The sequence below is a fragment of the Pseudophryne corroboree genome, chromosome 5 (genome assembly GCF_028390025.1).
Source record: "Pseudophryne corroboree isolate aPseCor3 chromosome 5, aPseCor3.hap2, whole genome shotgun sequence".
NCBI classification, from domain to species: domain Eukaryota; kingdom Metazoa; phylum Chordata; class Amphibia; order Anura; family Myobatrachidae; genus Pseudophryne; species Pseudophryne corroboree.
In genome coordinates, this window is record NC_086448.1 from 638,412,223 (window position 1) to 638,421,617 (window position 9,395).

Below are 9,395 nucleotides of genomic sequence, written 5' to 3' on the forward strand. Positions count from 1 at the left end.
TACTGAATTAAATGAAGAGGTGTAATTAAATAACTAGACCAGCACTGGAACTGGTTTAATGTACATGGTGAATTGCAATTTATGCTCATGATATACAGTGTGGCATCCCTATTAATGGGTGTGGATTATTAGATCTACACTAAAAGGCTCTAGTCATTAGGTCGACCACTAATGGTCGACATGCATTAGGTCAACAGGGTCAAAAGGTCAACATGGAATAGGTAAATAATATAAAAGGTCGACATGGTCAAAAGGTCAGACAAACAGTGGCAGTTGCTCAATCATTCCTGGAGATAATTATATATCAGGTGCTAGAAAGGGGAAGGGGTCACAGACAAACAGCAGACAGAGTGGGGGGTGCTTCCCTCCTCCCCCTGGTATCCCCCCAGCACACTAAAAAAATTACCTGTAACCATACCTGAGCCTATCTGGTAATAGAAATTCGGAGAATTGGTTACACAAACACATGTTTAGCTGCTAAGCCATATCACGGCTTCTCTGATATCAGCAGTCCTAACACTACATATTAGCAGTGCCCACATAGAGCCATGTGATTTGTCTACTGAATACGAATATGAATACATTACATCTGTTTAATAGAACAGTATATGGGACTGTAACTCGTTGTCGATCTCTGCAGAATCTGGGGACATATTTAGAGCACTGCCTACAACAATATGCTGTATTAGAAGCTACATTGAGATGTGATAGCAACATTGTATTATGTTTCAATTTTACTCTCATACAGCTAACACTTAGATGCTTTTTGTGGACGTGTGTACATACACACATACTCCCCCCCCCCTTTTTTTGTGTTGCAAACTACAGGGATTACTGTGCTATAGTCAATAATTTATACCGTGCAACCCTTGACACTATATACTATTTTGTTTCTATATGACACAACACACTACTATTATTTTGTTGTATAAGGATTTTGTGTCATCTGTAGATATATGTATATTGATATATTTTATGGTAACCAATTTTGAGTTCTTCTTTCTGTCAATGAATATTATCATGGCAGACGAATCGGAACACCATCCATGATTCCATTTCTTATGTGGTTCAAAGAAAACAATATAGTAGTATCTTTTTTCTGACACTAAACAAATTTGAATATTATTCACAATTGTACTCTGGTCTACTCTTTTCTGATGTGGTTTAAAGAACCAATATAAGAATGCATTTATATTGAATAATGGGGACCTGTTTGTGGATCCACATTCAATATTATCCACAATTGTTTTTCTGTTTCTTTTGATGTGGGCATATGTTTGCAGATTTACCAGTTTGACCTTATTGCCCTGAGCCATTCAATTAACTATGCAGGTCTGGTGTGTTTAGAGATACAGGTATACATTCTTTTGTACATCCCCAGATTCCTATGTTTCATTTCTCTTCCCTCCTGCACTCTCTCATCCACGAATAAAGGATTGTCCTCTGTAATGAGTAATACAGTAACAGAGGCTTCCTAGTGGACAGCAGAAGTGCAATACTTACCTTATTCTCCAATCCTGATTCTTCAGGCCTAATACTTATCTTTCAAACAATTAGTTCTAATACTTACCCTAATTTCGAAATATTCCTCTTTATTTCACAAACACTCTCTCATCCAGTTGGGTGCCCCTGCATGCAAACTGATTTTCCCTATCTATCTACAGTGTTACCACGCTGGACATGCCCGATCTCATCTGATCTTGGAAGCCAAGCAGCGTTGGGCCTGGTCAGTACCAGAAAGGGAGACCTTCTGGGAATACCAGGTACTGTAGTATCAAGGGACAGTGCAATCCATTGGTGCACCCAGGAAAGCAGAAGTGTACTATACTTCTTTCATAACCAGATTATTTAGGCGTAAACACTCTCTCATTGCCCATTCGATCATAACAGATGGGCAAAAGCAGAAGTGACTGGTTCTGTAACACTCTTCTATATTCCTTTTTGAACATAAGTGGGGCAGAATCAGGCACCCAATTTTAATAATCTACCATTTCCTTCAACATGGATGTCACACAGTGCCATATGTTAACTCAATTGGTTACCCTGTAGGAGCTTGGAGTCATTAAGATGGTTTTCGGTTCCTCTCTTATGAGCATACACACAAATCTCATAAGTTGATTGAGAGAACTGGAAAATAGAAACTTTTGCTCTGACAAACGTCATATACTGGATGTGTAGAATACAGTGGGTGTTCATAGAGGCATTATGCCAACTAACTGATCATGAGTGAGTAACATATTTAACCATAATTTAATTCTTTTTTATTATTATTTTTTCTTTTTATTGAAGTTTTCTTTGTTATTGTCTGTTTTGAACTATTAAAAGTTAAGTTTTAATTATATTTACACTCATTGTGTATTCTATACTTACTGCTCAATACATTATACTTATACCATTAGAATCAAAGTGTGCCCCAGAGAGACAAAAAAAAGTCTTCTTGCTTCTTTGCAAACCCCCCCAAGTAGTTTGTTCTGAACTAATTTCTGGGAGCACCACTAACCTAGCATTACTGCAAAAACCCTTTAGGTAGAGTCAGTAGCTACATGTTGGTTAACTTACAGATATCCTTTAAACTTTCCATTTTTGATTTGCACCAAATTTACAATCCGATCCAGTGCAGATTCCAAACCCCAAACCTCTTTTAAGATCACCATTGTACCTGATACCCCTCTCAGGCCGCCAGCTTTTGACACGGGTTATTGCACATGAATGCGCATATCCCGTGTTGCTGTGTGGTCTGAAAGGGGCTAGTTGAAATAATCCGGGTCGAGTGACCCGGTATTTCAACTCGGGTAGCGAGCAGGGTATAACGCGTGTTCAACCCGACTCTGTAAGCGCAGCACCCGCCCACGTCACCGCTGATGTCACCAATCCAGTAATATGCCGGGTTGGTGACAGCAGCAAATAGGGGCTCAGGCGGGTCGCACCTGGGAAGCACTCTGTATGGCTCCAGGGTGCGACGCCCCTTATGCGGTCTGAAAGGGGTATTAGGTAACACTGAACAATGTTTGATACAGTATAGTGGACCATTTAACAGCAGTACAGAACATCATAGGACGTCATGACCACCTAATTGCATGGATGTCATGGATACCAAACTTCATGTAACACTAGTACGGCTAAAACCAGCACACACATCAGTCTTGGGAATTTCACTCCATGTATTGAGTATAGTATACAGTATATATTCCAAAGTATATTATAAAACTAGCTGAATACCCGTGCTTTGCTACGGGATGAGGATGGTAAATTAGAATTATAGTTGTTTGTTAATTTATGTTGGTTGGAGATCTAGGATATAGGCATATCTTGCTTCCCTGACCCACTTTGTGTAGTGGTCGGTCCCCTTTTTGGTCCCCCAAGGGACCCTACTCTTTATGCTGCCTCTATTCCCCTCCTCACATCATGTCACAGCCTCTGTCACATGCAGCCCTGTCCTGCCTTGCATATTATGCATCTCCTAATATACTGTGTGCTGCTGGAGACCCTGCTCCTCCCACTAAATAATTCTCATGTGTAGGGCTTCCTGCTACCTCCATTCCCCTCCGTACATCATGTCACTACCACGGTCACATGCAGCCCTGTCATCACTGACATATCATGCATGTCCTGATATAGTCTATGCTGCTGGCTCAACCCTAGGGTTGCTAGGGGTTTGTTACCCCCACAGTGTTTGTTCCCAGATTGTGAGTCATATGTGTACCAAGTTTGGTGTAAATTGCTCCAAGCATTCCAGAGTTATGTTGTCTTCTGAAATACTCTGTGCTGCTGCCTCACCCCTAGGGGTGCTAGTGGTGTCTTACCCCCACAGTGTTTGTTCCTAGATTGTAAGTCATATGTGTACCACGTTTGATGTAAATTGGTCCAGGCATTCCGGAGTTATGCTGTCTCCTGAAATACTCTGTGCACTGTCCCAACCCTAGGGGAGCTAGGGGTGTCTTACCCCCACAGTGTATGTTCCCAGATTGTAAGTGATATGTGTACCAAGTTTGGTGTAAATTGCTCCAGGCATTCCAGAGTTATGCTGCCTGCTGGAATACTCTGTGCTGCTGCTTCACTCCTAGGGGTGCTAGGGGTGTATTATCCCCACAGTGTTTGATCACAGATTGTAAATCATACGTGTATCAAGTTTGGTATAAATTGGTCCAGGCATTCCGGAGTTATGCTGTCTCCTGATATACTCTGTGCTGCTGTCCCACCCCTAGGGGTGCTAGGGTAGAACCAGTTCTTAGCAAGCACCTGGGACCTAAGGAGAAGCTACCTGCCAAGTTTCAAGATTGTAGGCTTTGTGGTTTAAGAGATTTTGCGATGAGTCAATCAGTGAGTCAATATCCTTTTTTGCCTTTTATATATATAGATAACATATGCAGAATGTACAGAGGCGGTACTCTCCGGTCTTTATACAATAATAATCAAAGGCAACTTCAATCAAATCAACGTTTCAGTTTTATTATTTTAAAACCTTCGTCAGGACAAATAACAAATGCATCTTACCTTACGTAAATAGATATCACCCAGTGCTGAAGTGTCGGTCCACCATTGCTAAATGCCGGGGCGCGATGATGTCACAAGCCTGCGACGTGTGACCCTCTGCGCTCCATCCCAGTCGTAACCTAGCAACCAGCAACCAACATTAAAGTGCCATCACCATATAACAAAAGCATCCTACGAAAAGCGGTTAAATCGATACTTGTAAGGATATGCTGCAAATTATCTCATACATTTAACCTATAGGTACATACAGTATGTATATACTGCATCACTTGTTTTTAGAATTGCAATAATTTTGGTTTGGCATAATGTAAAGATAACGTCATAACATCATGGGTTAGTCCTCATTATCTGTGAATAGACAGTCACATACAACACAAATTGCCTCAGTGTTTCTTAGAATCCTTTATATATATATTTTTTTATTTTTACTTCCCAGTGGGCAATTTTATACAACTGTTGTATTTGAGTAGTTTGGTTTGGAGCCAAGGTTCTGATGCAAGATCCGATTTTGGTTGCCAGGTAATGCATTAAGCCTGACTGAGGGGTAAAACTTAATGACCTTCATTAAACTCTGTAAATGAACCCACCTCCTGCTCCAGCAGGTAGAGCAGAGCATTAAGACAGAATTCTGAGGAAAGTCTCACAGCTTTTCCTTCTCTTTGTCAGAAGGAGGGAGAGTTGAGTGGCAGATTAAAAAGAGAAGAGGAAAAAAACCAGTAAAAGGTATTCTAACATTTTCTTGTCTAATGGCAATCTTTTATAGCAATAAATAACAATTCAGTGAATGCCATTAGTTTTGGGGCATTCTATTCCCTCATTACAGTGCATAAACAATTTATTGAAGGTAATGTGCTGTGTAGTGCATTATAATGACATTCATTAACATATGTAATCATCATTTGAATAGGCTTTACTACATTGTAACCTGATAATGGCATGATTACCCACTATGCTATTAGCTTTTTTGGGTCCCAAATAATGCAGAGGGGGATTCAGAAAAAATATATCTAAAAAAGCATACTGTATGTGTGTTTCTGTAAGCAAATGAATCAGCATGGAATTCTCAATGCTGAAATGCTATTTGTGTGAGTTCATTGCTAATTGTGTATACTAACAATATATGACAGAGAGAAATTGAGAACAAATACAATCCACATGATTCTAATGCTGGGCAGGCTTGGACTGGCCCACAGGGGTACAGGGGAAACCACCGGTAGGCCCCACTGCCTGGGGGCCCACCTCCTGCTCTAAGTATCAGGTTCCAGACTGTGCACTTGAATTATACATTATACATATATTACCTTATACTGGACTATGGTGTATTTTCTACAGTGCATTGCTGTTATTAATCTGGTACTGTACATTATCATGCATGCAGCGGCTGAATTTACTGTATATAATTATGAAGGGGCTCAGACGTTGCACTCACTAATGGTTAGTCAAACCAATGAGGTGCAGACTGGCCACACCCCTAACATGGGCCCTTACCACTGCATCCCCCCGGTGAACCCTACATGCCCCAGTTCGACACTGATGCTGGGTATACACTGTAAGATATATTGGGGGTAATTCAGAGTTGCACTGCAGGGAGGGCAGATATAACATTTGCAAAGAGAGTTAGATTTGGGTGGGTTATTTTGTTTCTGTGCAGGGGAAATACTGGCTGCTTTATTTTTACACTGCAATTTAGATTTCAGTTTGAAAACACCACACCCAAATCTAACTATCTGCACATGTTGCATCTGCCCCCCCTGCAGTGCGCATGGTTTTGCCCAACTGCTAACAAATTTGCTTCTGCGATCAACTCTGAATTAGGCCCATTGTTCGTACAGGTGACGAACGATATATTGCCCTGACCACCTGCAAGGGTATAGACACAATAAATCTGTGAATGACGTCTTTAACAAATATATTGCATAGGCAATGCTGCACGTTAGATGCAATATATCTGAAAGGGATGCGGTTACATTGCCGGCAGTTGGGATCCCGACGATCAGGATAGAGACACTGGAATCCCGATACCTAACAATGCCGACACATGCAATTCTGACATCACAACTGGTTCCTGTGGCCAGACATATCGTTCTGCTGATTGGTAAGCGTGTATGCACATATTGTCCGATCAGTTGGTTCTGTCAATCAAGTATGTACCCCACATATGTTAAGGCGTTAGCTACCCTTCCATGCAGTGCACTTATAATAGATTTGCCGAGCAATATATCAGAATAAACACCAGAGGCAATATACAAAGCGCAACAATTATGTATCAGTATACTGTGCCTTGATTGTGTCTTCAGTGCACATTGAGGTGCATGCCTCATCTCCGCACTTTTCTGTTTCCATGGCATTCTGCTTGTTTTAGCCTCACGTGTGGTCACAGACAATTTAACAGTGGAGGGGCCCGTGTGCAGACTCCAGGTGGGCCCCCTCCTCTTCACGGCGCAGTTGGCTCTGGCATTGTGCATGCGCAGGGCTCCGGAAACATGATGCCCGCCATGTTCTGGAAACGAAAACCCTACTGCGCATGCATGGTGGCAATTTTGCCGGAAATTTTTTACTGTAACTGCAGCTCCTACACGGTACTCCAGAAACATAAGTAAAAAACATGGGTGCAGTGTGTGCAGTGTGGTCCCCCCTGGGCACGGCACACATTGCACCTATTATAGAAATGCTTATACGTATGGCTTATTCTATATATATTACCCCTGGGGAAGTCAGTAGGATGAGACACAGTTCCTCCTAGATGAAATGCATTAGATGATAACGGCTGTTTCCTGCTATTCAGATTACACATACATTATACAAGTTTCTGGGAGATAAACCTGATATCAGCAAATCACATAGATAATGTACTGTGGATGTGCGCAACCAATCTAAAAAATTAAATTGGTTGGGCAGGCCATATCCAACGTGTCTGACCGATGCAATATTTTTAAAATAGCAAGTTGGCCTCATCAGGCAGCATATGAGCTGCTTCGGTGGACCAACCAACATTATCCCTGTTACTTCGCATGGGAGTAGCAGGGAACTGTCTCCTCCCCAGGAAAGGATCGCAGATATTGTGTGGCCATACAATGTATATTTCACGATGTGCCTAATTCAGGTGTGGTTGGAGTTGTGCCCTGTGCTGCAAAGATAAAGTACCAGAAAATCGTCTCCTAACTGCCATGCTACAGGTTGTGTTTGTTTTAATAATACAACATTCCTTCGGTCTGTCGTTGTTTGCAGAGCTGCAGAAATCACTGGGAATATGGCCATTCTCAGGTGATTTGTGCATGTGCAATACGGCTGTCCCTGGGAACGCGGCGCTGGCGCCATGTTCCCGGAGACCTGTGCATGTGCAGTAGACTCTGGTGCAATGTCAGAGTCAACTGCATCACCAGAGAGAAGGGGGCCCAATTGAAGCCTGCACATGGAACCCCTCCTCTCTTAAAGCACTTTTGTATAGAGGGGACAGTGATGCAGTGTAGGGTATAGAGGGGTCAGTAATGCAGTGTAGGGTATAGAGGTGTCAGTGATGTAGTGTAGGGGATAGAGGTGTCAGTGTAGTAGTGTAGGCTATAGAGGTTTCACTAATGCAGTGTAGGGTATAGAAAGGTCAGTAATGTAGTGGAGGGTATAGGGGGTCAATAATACAGCATAGGGTATAGAGGGGTCAGTAATGTAATGTAGGGTATAGACGGGTCAGTAATGAAGTGGTAAGTATAGGGGGTCAGGAATACAGTGTAGGATATAAAGGTGTCAATAATGTACTGTAGGGTATAGAGGAGTCAGTAATGTAGTGTAGGGTATAGAGGGGTCAGTAATGTACTGTAGGGTATAGAGGAGTCAGTAATGTAGTGGTGTGTATATATGGGTCAGTAATGTAGTGGTGGGTATATGGGTCAGTAATGAAGTGTAGGGTATGGGGTCAGAAATGTTGTGTAAAAGGTATAGAGAGGTCAGTAATGTAGTGGAGGGTAAAGAGGGGTGAGTGATGAAGTGTAGGGTATAGAGGGGTCTTTTAATGTAGTGTATGGTATAGAGAGGTCAGTAATCTAGTGGTGGGCATAGAGGGGTCAGTAATGTCGTGTAGGGTATAGAGGGATCAGTAATGTAGTGTATGGTATAGAGAGGTCAGTAATATAGTGGAGGGTATAGAGGGGTCAGTAATGTCGTGTAGGGTATAGAGGGATCAGTAATGTAGTGTATGGTATAGAGAGGTCAGTAATATAGTGGAGGGTATAGAGGGGTCAGTAATGAAGGGTAGGGTATAGTGGGGTCAGAAATGCAGTGTATGGTAGAGAGAGGTCAGTAATGTAGTCGTGGGTATAAAGAGGTCAGTAATGTAGTGTATGGTAAAGAGAGGTCAGTAATGTAGTGGTGGGTATAGAGGGGTCAGTAATGTTGTGGAGGGTAAAGAGGGGTGATTAATGAAGTGTAGGGTATAGAGAGGTCAGTAATGCAGTGTATGGTATAGAGAGGTCAGCAATGCAGTGTATGGTATAGAGAGGTCAGTAATCTAGTGGTGGGCATAGAGGGGTCAGTAATGTCGTGTAGAGTATAGAGGGATCAGTAATGTAGTGTATGGTATAGAGAGGTCAGTAATATAGTGGAGGGTATAGAGGGGTGAGTAATGAAGGGTAGGGTATAGAGGGGTCAGAAATGCAGTGTATGGTATAGAGAGGTCAGTAATGTAGTTGTGGGTATAAAGAGGTCAGTAATGTAGTGTATGGTATAGAAGGGTCAGTAATGAAGTGTAAGGTATAGAGGGGTCAGTAATGTAGTGTAGGGTATAGAGGGGTCAGTAATGTCATATAGGGTATAGAGGGGTCAGTAATGTAGTGTATGGTATAGACAGGTCAGTATAGTGGAGGGTATATAGAGGTCAGTAATGTAGTGTATGGTATAGAGAGGTCAGT

At 42.1% G+C, this 9,395-nt stretch overlaps 1 pseudogene; it reads left to right on the forward strand.

Annotated features, from left to right (window-relative positions):
* Nucleotides 1–1,656: 1,656 nt before the first annotated feature.
* Nucleotides 1,657–1,775, forward strand: LOC134930736 (5S ribosomal RNA; annotated as a pseudogene).
* Nucleotides 1,776–9,395: the final 7,620 nt, after the last annotated feature.